We start from the raw sequence: 12,917 nt of genomic DNA, 5'->3' as shown, positions 1-12,917 counted from the left end.
CGCAAAGATAATATCAAAATAATTGTGGGGGATTTTAACAAAGGAGGGAATTGGGAAGGACAGGAAATTACTGGATCGCAGGAGAGTGAGTTTGTAGAAAATCTAAGATTTTTTTTGAACAGCTTGTTGAGAAACCCACCAGGGGATCTGCAGTTCTTGATTGGGTTATGTGCAATGAACCTGAGATTGTTAGGGAGTTAAAGGTCTTAGAACCTTGAGGAAGCAGTGATCATAACATGGTTGAATTCAATTTGAAGATAAAAGGTTACCGGATGTGTCAGTTTTTCAGAGGAATAAAGGAAATTCGGGTGGTATGAAAATGGAACTGGCTCAAGTCGACTGGAAAAGCAAACTAGTCAGAGGAGTGGAAGATATTTTTGCAATAATAAAAGGCATGCAGGATAGGTATATTCCAAGGAAAAGGAAATTAGTCAAAGGAAAGATGGTACCAATGTGGCTAACAAAAGAAGTGAAGGCCAAGATGAAAGCAAAGGGGAGGGAAAACCAGGAAGCTAAAACGAGTGGGAAATCAGAGAACTGGGATTCCTTGAAAAATTTGCAGAAAGAAATCAAGTCATAAGGAAAGAAAAGATGAGTTATGAAAGGAGATTGGCAAACAATAAAGAAAAAGATACTTAAAAAAAAGAGAGATGCGTGTTGCCATAGGACTGATAGAAAGCGAAACTGGGGAAATTATAATGGGTTACAAAGAAACAGCAGAAGAATTAAATCAATATTTTGTGTCAGTATTCACTGTGGAAGACATTAGTAATATCCTTGACAAGCAGAGGCTTCAGGGAGTAGAGTTGGATGCAGTAAAGATTACTAGAGAAATTGTGCTAGGTAAATTGAATGGATTTTAGATAAATCTCCCAAACCAGATGAGGTACACCTGTGGGTTTTGAAAGATGTGGCTTTGGAGATTATTGATCCATTGGTGACAATCTTCCAAAAATCAATAGTCTCTGGCATGGTTCCAGTGGATTGGAAGGCTGCAAATGTGGCTCCGTTGTGCAAGCAAGGTGGGAAACAGAAAAACGGAAACTATTGACCTATAAATCTGACATCGGTGGTGGGGAAGATACACATTGGTCCTCGTCAGCATGGTTTTTTAAAGGGTAGATCAAGCCTGACTAAACAAAGTTTTTTGAAGAAACCTCAGGTAGGATAGACAAAGGGGAGGCTGTGGATTATGTATATTTAGACTTTTGATAAGGTGGCGCATGTTGGGCTGATAAATAAGATGAAGGTCCATGGAATTACAGGGGGATGCTATTAGACTGGATAGAAAATTGGCTGATGCAGAAAGCAAAGGTTTGAATTTAAATTTAAGGGATCCCATTCAGGGTGGCTGCCTATAGCACGGTGTTCCATAGGGGTCGGTCTTGGGACTGGTGCTGTTTACAATTTATATTAATGATTTGGATTGTGGAATGAATGGTTTTATGGCCAAATTTGCGGATGAGACTAAGATAGGTGGCAGAGTAGGAAGTGTTGAAGAAACTGTAAACTTGCAGAAGGATTGGGCAAAAATATTGCAGATGAAATACAATGTTGGGAAGTGTTCGGTTCTACATTTTGCCTGTGGAAATAAACAGGCAGAAAACTATCTGGATGGGGAGAAAATTCAATCCTTGAAGGTGCAAAGAGACCTGGGCATCCTCGTGCAGAGTAATCAAAGTTAATGCCAACATGGGATTGGTAGTGAAGAAGGCGAATGCTATGCTAGCATTCATTTCAAGAGGTATAGTGTATAAGAGTGGAGAGGTGTTAATGAGACTCTATGGGGCACTGGTGAGACCACATTTAGAGTAACTGTGTACAGTTTTGGACCCCCTATCTTAGAAAGGGTGCGATGTTGTTGGAGAGGGTGCAGAGGAGATTTACTAGGATGATTCCTGGAATGAAGGGGCTGGCATATGGAGAATGATTGGCAGCTCTTGGAAGTTGTCCAATTAGAACAGAGAGGAGGAAGAACTTCTTTAATCTGTGAAACTCACTGCCGCACAAAGCAATGGAGGCCAGATCACTGGGAGTATTCAAACAGGAAATGGACAAGTATCTCACTAGTAAGGGTATCAAGGGATATGGGGAAAAGGCTGGAAATTGGAACTAGGTGTGAGCATAATTCAGCTTAGTGACGAGTCTCGGAACAGAAACAATGGGCCTAGTGGCTTGCTTCTGCTCCTTGAACTTGTGAAAAAAGCAAGAGACAGGTCCCTGCAAGAAGAGGGAAGGGGAATGGCAGTCAGTGCAGAGCACCCTATGGCTGTTCCCCCCTCAACAATAAGTATGGTATACTTTTGGGGTGGACAATCTACCAGGGATAGGTCATGATGGTCAGGTCCCTGGCGCAACGTCTGACCCTTTGACCAAAAGGGGAAGGAGGGAATAGAGGAGAGCTATAATGATTGGGGATTAGATAGCTAGGCTAATAGATAAGAGATTCTGTGAACAAGATTGATGCTCCCTGTATAGATCTGAGATTGCCAAGTTGAATGCAAAAAAGGTCCAATGTCCTAAAGTTAGACAATTTTGATTAGAGTTAGGTAATTTTTTGGAATGAATCACGGGGGTCAAATTCCCACAGGATCCAATGTTATTTTTATTGAGTAATAAGACACCAGGCCAAAATTAAATATCTATCAAATTGAATTTGTGTTAATTGCTTTAGCAGACTCTAGGAAATGTATAGCAATATCATGGGCATCAGAAATAGATTTAGGTACGGAAAGATAGCATGCAGAACTTCATAGCTGTGTACTTCTAGAGAAGGTTACTTATAATCTGTGAGATAAATATTGTTTGTGGAAAATATGGAGCTCATATTTACAGAATTTTGGTTTGCACCTATGACTGACTCTCTGAAGACCTCACTTCCTGATAATATCCATTAGACTTTATTGTATAAATGTTTTATTTTATTGGCATCTCTGGATTTTATTTCTTTTTTTTCCTTTTTCCTTTCTAGGGGTAGAGGAGATGGGAGATGGGAGAGGCAGTTGTTGGGATGGGATGATATGTACCACATGTATAATTTTTTGAAATAATTTCTGGAATTGAATGTAATGTAACTATTACTGTGGTTTAAAATTTATAAATAAAATATATTTTTAAAAAAAGGTTGAGGCTCCCAGATAGTAAGTTGCCTCTCTGATGCCTAGGTCAGGGATGTCTCAGATCGCATCCACAGCATTCTCAAGTGGGAGGGTGAGTAGCCAGATGTCATGGTCCAATGACATAGAGAGTAGTAGGGATGAGGTCCTGAAGAGGGAATATCTGGAGGAAGCTGTAAAGCAGCCTCAAAGCTGCCAATCTCAGTGAGGGCTGGAATAGGAAGGGGGGTTATGGTAGATGAATGTGTGGCTGAAGATTTGGAGCAGGGATTCAGATTTGTGAATCATCAGGATCTCTTCTGGGGAGGGTCTGACCTGCACAAAAAGGACAGGATGCACCTGAACTGGAGGGCGACCAATATCCTGGTGGGTAGGTATTCTGGAGCTGTTGCAGAGGGTTTAAACTAGTTTGGCAAGGGGGTGGGGGGTGGGTACCAGAATGTAAGGGAAGAAAATATAAGGTGGAAAGAATGATATGATGTGTTGTGGGTTTGAAAAGGAATAGGTTCAACAATCAGTCCACAGCCCCCATAGCACCAGCAACTTGACTATCATTTCCAATCTCAATCAGTTTCTGCTCCTCCACATCCTTCCTTCCGTTTCCATTCCCATTCTTCTTTGGAGATCCCTGCGATTTTAGCTGTTTCTGCAACTCAGAACTATGTGAATTATTTGGCAAAGAATTAGCAAATATCAGAGCATCTCTCTCATTCTCAAAAAACTGAGTCTGAAAATTGCCATAAAACACTTTCAACCCAGCTGGGTATCGAAAAGCAAATCTGTAACCACCTTCCATAACACCATCTTTGCTGGATTAAATTATTTACATCTCCTTATAACTTCCTGACTCAAATCAGCATTTTTTTTTTAAAAACCCACTCTATTACCCTGAACCACCAAAGATTTTGCACATCCCAGCCGTGATACAATGTTCCACATAGTCTATCCTGTCTGTTTGTTATTGGACTATCAGCAGGGAGGGGAAGGGGGTGGATGAATGACTCTGTATCCTTCAAAGTCATCTGTCACTCATGATTTTAACCACACCCAGATAATGGGGTGGGGGGGGGAGGAACCACCTAAGTGTTTTTCATTAGGTTTTTTTGGGACTTGTATTGTGTCATCTTTTAATTCCAAGGCTTGGAATTTTGGTACATAAAAAGGTGCCTTTCACTTCAGAATCTTTTTCTACGAATCCATGTAGGGTTTAAAGGTTAACTGTATGCTATTTTCAGAGGCTTGAACTTCGATGAATTTGTATACACTGAATGAAGATGATGTGGTATTTATTACTGATGCATTTCTGTATTTGAATCAATCAAATGAAAATATTATAGTAGGAGGGGACTTTAACTATCGTTTGGATCCATTGTTGGTTAAATCTCCAAAAATTGTAAAGAAAACTAAAATGGCGAAAAGAATAACCAAGTTGATGGGGGATTTAAATTTGGAAACATGGCGACGGATGAACCCGACCGAAAAAGATTTTTCTTTTTACTCTGCACGTCATGATTCGTTTTCAAGAATAGATTTTTTCTAGTATCAGCACATTTGCAGGGTCGAATTGGACAGGCTGGGTATAAGATTAGGATTTTGTCACATCATTCATTATTGTTAATTTCATGTAGTTTTGCGGAGCTGGCAGAAATTAGTTATTGTTGGAGATTTAATGAAATTTTTTTTTAACCTGAATTTATTACGTTTGTAAGAGACCAGATTAGGTTTATTTTAGAAACAAATGAGGGTTCTGTTTAAAGTAAGTTTACGTTATGGAATACTTTAAAGGCATATTTATGAGGTCAAATTATTAGTTACACAGCAAAAGTGAAGAAGCAATTTTTAGCAGAAGTCTAGGACTTAGAAAAATAAATTACAGCATTAGAGAAGACATTTCAGAAGAATTCAACAGAAGACAATAAAATACAGTTGTCTAAATTGAGGCTTCATTATAATACAATGCAAACTTATGATTATGAAAAAAAATGATTCAATGATTGAAACAGCGTTACTATGAGTTAGATGAGAGAGCACAACGTTTTAGCTTGGCAGTTGAAAACTGAACAAGTTTCTAGAATGATTTCCAGTTAGGAGAAATTCAGACATAACTTATAAACCACAGGATATTAATGATGAATTTTATACATTTTATCGGGATTTATATACATCTGAAGGGACTTTGGATATGGAGCAGATTTAATCTTTTTTGGCAAATTTAAATTACCTTTATTAAAGGGAGAGGATATTAAGAAGTTGGATGGTTCATTTACTGATTTAGAACTCAAAGAGGCATTACAATCTATGCCAAATGGAAAACTGCCTGGAGAAGTTGGGTTTACAACAGAATTTTATAAAGAATTTTATGATTTGTTATTTCTGGTATATACTGATATACTTAAGCAAGCTACTGAAACAAGTTTATTTCCGGAGTCGTTTTCAAGGGCATTAATAACAGTTCTACCAAAGAAGGACCGATCCACTAAAAGTAGCTACATATAGACCAATATCTTTATTGAATGTAGATTACAAGATTGTAGCAAAAGTTTTAGCAAACAGATGTACTAATTTTGGTAAGAAATTAGCTAGTGGATCAAGCAGGGTTTATCAAGAATTGGTATTCAGTTGACAATATTACAAAATTAATTACAAAATAAATTAATTATTAATGCTTCAAGACAGCAACTCAACCAACCAATGATACTAGCGCTAGACACGGAAAAGGCCTTCGACCGTGTGGAGTGGAATTTTTTTATTTCAGGTATTGGAAAGATATAAATTTGGACCACTCTTTACTGGTTGGGTTAAGGCTTTATATACTAATCCTTCAGCTCAGGTGGTGATGAATGGGCATATTTCGCAGATGGTTAATTTATTTCGATCAACTAGACAGTTATAGAACCATTGGCCCAAGCAATTAGGCAAGAAATTAATATTAAGGAATTACAATCGGTGGGCAAGAGTATAAAATTAATCTGTTTGCAGATGATGTGTTGATATATTTGTCTTATCCTAAGAATTCTTTAGAACCATTGCAAAATTTGTTGAAACATTATGGGACAATCTCAGGTTATAAAGTAAATTGGGATAAAAGTGAGATGTTACCAATTTCAGACGGAGATTATTCAGACTGTAAACAACTTATGAAGTTTAAATGGTCAGATAAAATTAAGTATTTAGGCATAATAGTGGATAAAGAATATCATAATTTATACAGCTTAAATTATGTGCCTGTGGTGGCGCACTCTCTCGTGGCGAACTGGCCCTGCTTGTACCGCTGTGTGGCGGGCAGCCATGAGAAGATGGCACCATGGGGTGTTCTCCCTTTCCTCGTGTTTCCAGCCCAGCACGCACCTCAGGCAGCCATTATGACATCACCATGCACGTGGTGGCTGAGCTCACAGTGCCATTAAAGGGGCGCGTACGGGATTTGAATAAAACAGTAGTTGAGTGCATCCAATGTGGTGGCTATGAGTCTCTTCGCTGTTGCTACCCCTACATGCTGTTACTTAATAAGATTAAATCTGATTTAAATAGATGGAAGGAGTTACCTTTAACGTTGATTGGACGGGTAAATTGTATTAAAATGAATAAAATGAAAAGGAATAGGATGGGAGGTAAGGGGATGGGGAGAGAGCATTACTGGTCAGGAATAGTTTCACTACTACAGAAAGGGAGGTCACTGGATGGAGTGTCTACTGAGTCGATGTGGGTGGAAGTCAGAAATAGGAAGGAAGAAATCACAGTCCTGGATTAATCTATGGGCTCCCAAACACCCCTTGGGACACTGAGGAACAGATAAGTAGGCAGATTTTGGAATAGAGAAGAAATAGCAGGGTTGTTGTGATGGAAGACTTCAACTTCTTGAATATTGACTGGCACCTCATGACTGCAAGACAAGGCAGAATTTGTCAGACGTGTCCATGAAGGATTCCTGACACAATGCATGGACCAGCCAACTAGGGGAGAGGCCAGACTGGATCTAACTTTGGGTAATGAACCTGGTCAGACAGCAGACCTCTTGGTGGGGAAGTACTTCAGAGACTGACCACAACTCCCTGTGCTTTAGCAGAGCGAAGGACAAGGATAAAAACAGACAAATGGTAGAGTGTCTAATTGGGGAAGGGATCATTATGGTGGGATGAGGCAGGAACTGGGGAAAGTAAATTGGCAACAGATTTTCGGGGGGGGGGAACCACAGAAGTAACGTGGAGGATGTTTTGGGATCACTTGCGTGGGGTTCTAGATCAGTTTGTCCCACTGAGACAGGAAAAAGATGGTAGGAAAAGGGAACTGTGGATGACACAATAAGTGGAGCAGCCAGTTAAGAGGAAGAAGGAAGTGTGCATTATACTTAGGAAGCTAAAAACAGGAAGGGCTCATGAGGATATGAATCACCTCCATAATGTTTGGTTCCAAACACTTTTTTCATTTATTTTCCCCCTTGTGCTGAACTGCTGTATCCCTGATTACCTAGCCCTGCCCCATCCTGTGACTGTACCTGTGGCCCCCTCCTTCTTTTGACCTTGTATAAAGCCTTTAACACTTTGACCCTTCCTCAGTAAGCCCGGGCCACCGTACAGGATGAGGTCCTTGCCCATTGAAAATAAAAGCCTGTAAATTAGTGACTCAATCTCAGCCTCTCGAGTTATTTACTGCACATCACCCCTGTGTGCCACAGTTTTAAATGTATAATTAAAGCAATTCACATGCGATTTAAAGAGCACAATCCATTTTTTATTCAAAGTTATTTGTGTTCATTTTGTTTTAACCATGTGGAAATTACAGCAATTTTTATACATTGTCCCCCCATTTCAGGGCACCATAATATTTGGGACGTAGCGATGATGTGTGTATTAAAGTGGTCATGATTAGTGCTTTATTGCATATCCCTTTCATGCAGTGACTTCTTGACATCTGTGATTCATTGACATCACCAGGTGCTGGTCTCTTCTCTGCTGGGCCTCTACTACAGCCACCTTCAGCTCCTGCTTGTTTCAGGGGCTTGTCTCCTTAAGTTTTCTCTTCAGCAGACAGAAGTAATATTTATTTGGATTGGGTGACTGCCTTGGCCGTTCAAGAATTTTCCAAGTTTCTAGCTCTGTTGCTTTAGCAGTAATGTTTGGGATCATTGTCTTGCTGTAGGATGAATCACTGTCTAATGCGTTTGGAGACATGCTCCAGCTTGAGCAGATCAGATGTTTCTATACCTCAGAATTCATTTTGTTACTGCCATCAGCAGTTACATCATCAATGAAGGTAGCCAGACTTGCCAAGGCCACAACAGCCCCACCACCAGGTTTCACAGATGAGGTGAGATGCTTTGGATCTTGGGGAGTTCCTTTGTCTCCTCATTTTACTGTTGCCATCAGTCTTAATACAGGTTAATCTTGGTCTCATCTGTCCACAAGACTTTTTTCTGGAATTCTACAGACTCTTTTAAATACTTCTTTACGAATTGTAATTACCCATCCTGTTTCTGTGGCTGACTAGTGGTTTTCATCTTGCAGTGAAGTCTTCTGCAAACAGTAGTCATTTGACACATCCACACCTGCCTTCTAAAGAGTGCTTCTGGTCTGTCGGACATACATTTGCATGTATTTTCCAAGGATGCTGTGGTTTTCTCCCACCATTTGAAACATATGGGGGTTGTAAGTTAATTGGGCGACACAGCTCGTCGGCTGAAATGGCCTGTAACTGTGCTGCATGTCTCAATTTAAATTGAATATTTTTTATAATATGGTTAGTGGTAGGATACTTAACAGTAGGTGTTTAGAAACTGGGGCTGCTTGGGACCCGTGTATCCTTCCCATGGTAACCAGGCAATTTAAAGGCACTCCCGCCCTTTCAGTGATGCACCGTGTCGCTGGAGGACCCTGTGTTGGCCTCAAAGGTAAGTGCCCAGGGCAGATGTGGAAATAAGATGGGGGTGGGGTGGGTGTGGAATTGGGGTGGGGTGAGGGGCACTGTTGGATTCGGAACACTGTTGGGGTCAGGTGAGGAATGCAGAGTTGGGCTGGGGAGAATACTGTCAAGGCCAGCAGGCAAATGCTGTCAGGCCGGCGGGCAGCGGAGTGGGCTGTCAGGGGAGTGGAGTGAGCCAGTGGGGTGCAGAGTTCGGACAGGAGCAATGGCTTTCCTTCTTACCCATAATTCCTCACATTGCTGGAACTGCTCTGGTGTTCTAGTGGTGTGGGGGATTATGGGTAAGGAAGATGGCCATTGCACTCAAGCGCTGACGTCTTTTTCCATCTGGGTAGCCATCGATCGCTTACAAATTGACCAGCAGCAGCTGTGCGGTGCATGTACATGGGTCAGCAATCCACCTCTAAAGTGGTTTTCCTACCCGTGCAGGTTTTTAAATTCTACCCACCAATTGGCCTGTACACGGTAAGATAACTTGCCAAACTCCTGTTGCAATCCAATTTGTAAAGCCCTAATGTGAAAGACCTTTGTGTCCAAATCCTTAGATCTCTCAGGTGGCTGTGCAGATTGATAGGACAGTTAAGAAGGCCTATGGTATACTGTGCTTCTTAGTCAGAGGGAGAACACAAAACTCTGTGGACACCGTGGTCAGAAGTGAAAACACAAAGCTGGAGACACTCAGCAGGTCAAACAGTGAGATAACGATGTAGCAAAGATAAAAATACATAACTAATGTTTCAGGCTTCAGCCCTTCATCTGTGTATGGAAAAATGTCAGCAGGTGTCCCAATAAAAGAGTAGGGGAGGTGTGGAAGCAAAGGCAGGAAGCAATAGGTGGAGAAGGGAGGGAGGGGACATAAGCGAGCAGGGGAGGAGGACAGCTGGGTGAATAGAGAGGGAAGGGGATAGAGAGCTGGAAGGGGGAAGGGAAGGGAAGGGAGGGGGGAAAGGAGAGCAGGTTAGCAGAAACCGGTGTTAATGCCATCTGGCTGGAGAGTGGCCAGATGGAAAACCAAGTGTTGTTCGTCCAACTTGCTGGTGGTCTGGGTGGGATAGTACATGAGGCCATGGACAGACATGTGAGTGTATGAATGTGATACAGATCTGAAATGGTTTCTGTCACTGGTGCGGGTGAAGTGAAGTTGCTCAGCTGTGCCCAGTCTCTCCGATGTTGACAAAGGAGGATACAAAGTGTTGCTTTACTTGAAAGGCCTGTTTGGGGCCTTGGACTGTGGCAAGTGTGGCACCTCATGCACCCACAGGGGAAGGTGCCAAGGTGGAGGGGAGGGGGGAATGAGTACACGAGGGAGTCTCAGAGGAAGCAGTCCCTACGGAAGGCAGAGGGGAGGAGTGGGGAGTGACAGAAATTTCATAGGATAATGAGGCTGGATGCACCGGCTGGTGGGGTGGTCAGTGTGGTGTATGGGGGCAGAGGGGGCCAGGGCAGATGAGTGGGAAATAGAAGAGATGCTGGTAAGAGCTGAGTTGATGATGATGGTGGAGAAGCCACGTTTAATGAAGAAGGCAGACATTTCTGATGATCTGGAAGACCTCACATTGAGAACAGATGTGGAGGAGACAGAGAAACTGAGAGAAGGAAGTAGAAACCTTGCAGGGGACAGGATGTGAGGAAGCATAGTCCAGGTAGATGGAGGATTTGGTGGAGATGGAGGAAGGGGAGAGTGTTATTGGAGATGGATCAGGTGAGTTTGAGATTGGGGTGGAAGTTGACCACGAAGTGAATGAAATTGCCGTTTATCGCAGGTGCATGAGGCAGCCCGATGTAGTCATCAATATAACGGAGGAAGAGTTGAGGGGCATTGCCTGTGTAGGCTGAAGACTTTCACTCTCTCTGCACCAGTGACAGAGACCTCCCAGTAGCCAACCGTTTCAGTTCTGTTACACTCCCACATTTACTTTCCAGCCGGATGGCATTAACATTGACTTCTCCAGTTTCCCCTTCCCCTCTCTATTCTCTGAGCTGGCCCTCCTCCCCCTCCTCGCTGCTGTCCCCTCCCTCCCTTCTCCACCTATTATCTCCTGCCTTTGCGACCACACTTACCCCCCCCCCACCCTTTTATTTGGACGCTTGCCAACATTTTTCCATGCTGTTATGTCCAGAGGACCCCAAAACCCAGCTGCAATTAATATGTACCACGACAAAGGGTTACTTAAACAAAGGTTGCTTTTAATTATCTTTGAACATGAAAATAGAATCAAACTTTCTTATCTCTATTAACTCACTTAACCCCCTTCTAATGCTAAGTGTACATGTGTGTAATGTGTGTGTAAGTTTATTAAAGTTGTTTGGTTCACAGTCCAATCTCACTGGTTGCAGGCAATTCTTGTACTATGCACAGAAGTTAACATTAATAAAGTTCACCAGGCTTTGGTGCTTAACAGGTAAATGGTTACCACTCAGAAGGGTTCTTGTTGGTTTTCAGAGAGAGAGTTTTTCTTGTTCCAGGACATCCACAACTGATTCCTTTTTAATCAGCCACTCCAGTGTCTTGCTGATGAAACTTGCCTCCTTCAGGGTTCTCCAGATGATAACCTCTTTCTTTCATGTCTCCACAGTTCCATTCTGTTTCTCCTATTCCAAGGAAAACACTGGTCAGCCAGTCCTCTCCTTTTGACCAAGTCTCTCTCTCTCTCTCTGTCTCTCTCTCTCTCTGTCTCTCTCTCTCTGTCTCTCTCTCTCTCTGTCTCTCTCTCTCTGTCTCTCTCTCTCTGTCTCTCTCTCTCTCTGTCTGTCTGTCTCTCTGTCTGTCTGTCTCTCTCTCTCTCTGTCTCTCTCTCTGTCTCCCACTCTCTCTGTCTCCCACTCTCTCTGTCTCCCACTCTCTCTGTCTCCCTCACGCCCTGCCTCTCTCTCGCCCTGCCTCTCTCTCGCCCTGCCTCTCTCTCGCCCTGCCTCTCTCTCGCCCTTCCTCTCTCTCGCCCTGCCTCTCTCTCGCCCTGCCTCTCTCTCGCCCTGCCTCTCTCTCGCCCTGCCTCTCTCTCGCCCTGCCTCTCTCTCGCCCTGCCTCTCTCTCGCCCTGCCTCTCTCTCGCCCTGCCCCCCCCGCTCGCCCTGCCCCCCCGCGCGCCCTGCCCCCCCGCGCGCCCTGCCCCCCCGCGCGCCCTGCCCCCCCGCGCGCCCTGCCCCCCTGCGCGCCCTGCCCCCTCCTGTCTTTCTCTCTGTCAAACCTGCTTTTTATTTCTCTGCTCTCTGCCTGAAAAGATCACATGACCTTCCAGACAGTAAATTCTGTTTTCCAGACAAAGCTGCCACTGCATGTGTTACATTTGTTGCCTTTTGCAAACAACACTCCATTATTGGTCTCTGAGCCCTCTTGCAAAAGCTCCTGCAAGTATTCTGTGTTTCAGTGTTTGTGAGTGACCTACTCTAACAAACCTTTCCCAATTTATCTCCCAAACGCCTCTATATACTGTCACAATACATAGATGAAGGGCTCAAGCCTGAATCATTGGTTATGTATTTTGTTCTTTGCTATATAAAGGACACTGTTTGACCTCCTGAGTTTCTCCAGCTTCATGTTTTTACTTTATTAGTCATCGGATTGAGTTCAAGAGGGTGAGGTAATGTTACAATACACTAAATCTCTGGTGAGACCACACGTATTGTGTTCCATTCTGGTCACCTCATCATAGAAAGGATGTGGAAGCTCTCTCTGGAGAGGGTCTTTACCAGGATGTTGCCTGGATTGGAAAATGTATCTTATGAGGCAAAGTTAGCAGAGCTGGTGCCTTTCTCTTGAGAGGAGACTGAATAGTGGTCTTCAAGATTCTGAGAGGTATTGATTAGGTGGGCAGCCAGGGCCTTTTTGTCAGGTGGGAGTAAAAACACCAGAGGATAGCTGCAGAAAGTGAAAGGAGGGCAA

The 12,917-nt window shown here is 43.1% G+C and overlaps 1 protein-coding gene and 1 long non-coding RNA gene across 2 annotated transcripts in view; one reads left to right on the top strand and one right to left on the bottom strand.

The window, feature by feature from the left end:
• LOC138743670 (receptor expression-enhancing protein 2-like) overlaps positions 1–12,917 on the top strand; it is a 148,860-nt gene that overhangs the window by 77,280 nt on the left and 58,663 nt on the right. The gene's annotated exons all lie outside the window — the stretch shown is intronic.
• The window catches only part of LOC138743672 (uncharacterized), a 57,388-nt gene continuing 55,731 nt past the window's right edge, over positions 11,261–12,917 (bottom strand). Inside the window, exon 3 of the long non-coding RNA XR_011345001.1 lies at positions 11,261–11,627. This is a non-coding gene — a long non-coding RNA (uncharacterized lncRNA). The remainder of the gene's footprint in view (positions 11,628–12,917) is intronic.

The sequence above is a fragment of the Narcine bancroftii genome, chromosome 9, assembly GCF_036971445.1.
Source record: "Narcine bancroftii isolate sNarBan1 chromosome 9, sNarBan1.hap1, whole genome shotgun sequence".
NCBI classification, from domain to species: domain Eukaryota; kingdom Metazoa; phylum Chordata; class Chondrichthyes; order Torpediniformes; family Narcinidae; genus Narcine; species Narcine bancroftii.
The sequence above is the reverse complement of the archived record's forward strand: the minus strand, read 5'-3'. Positions and strand labels throughout refer to the sequence as shown.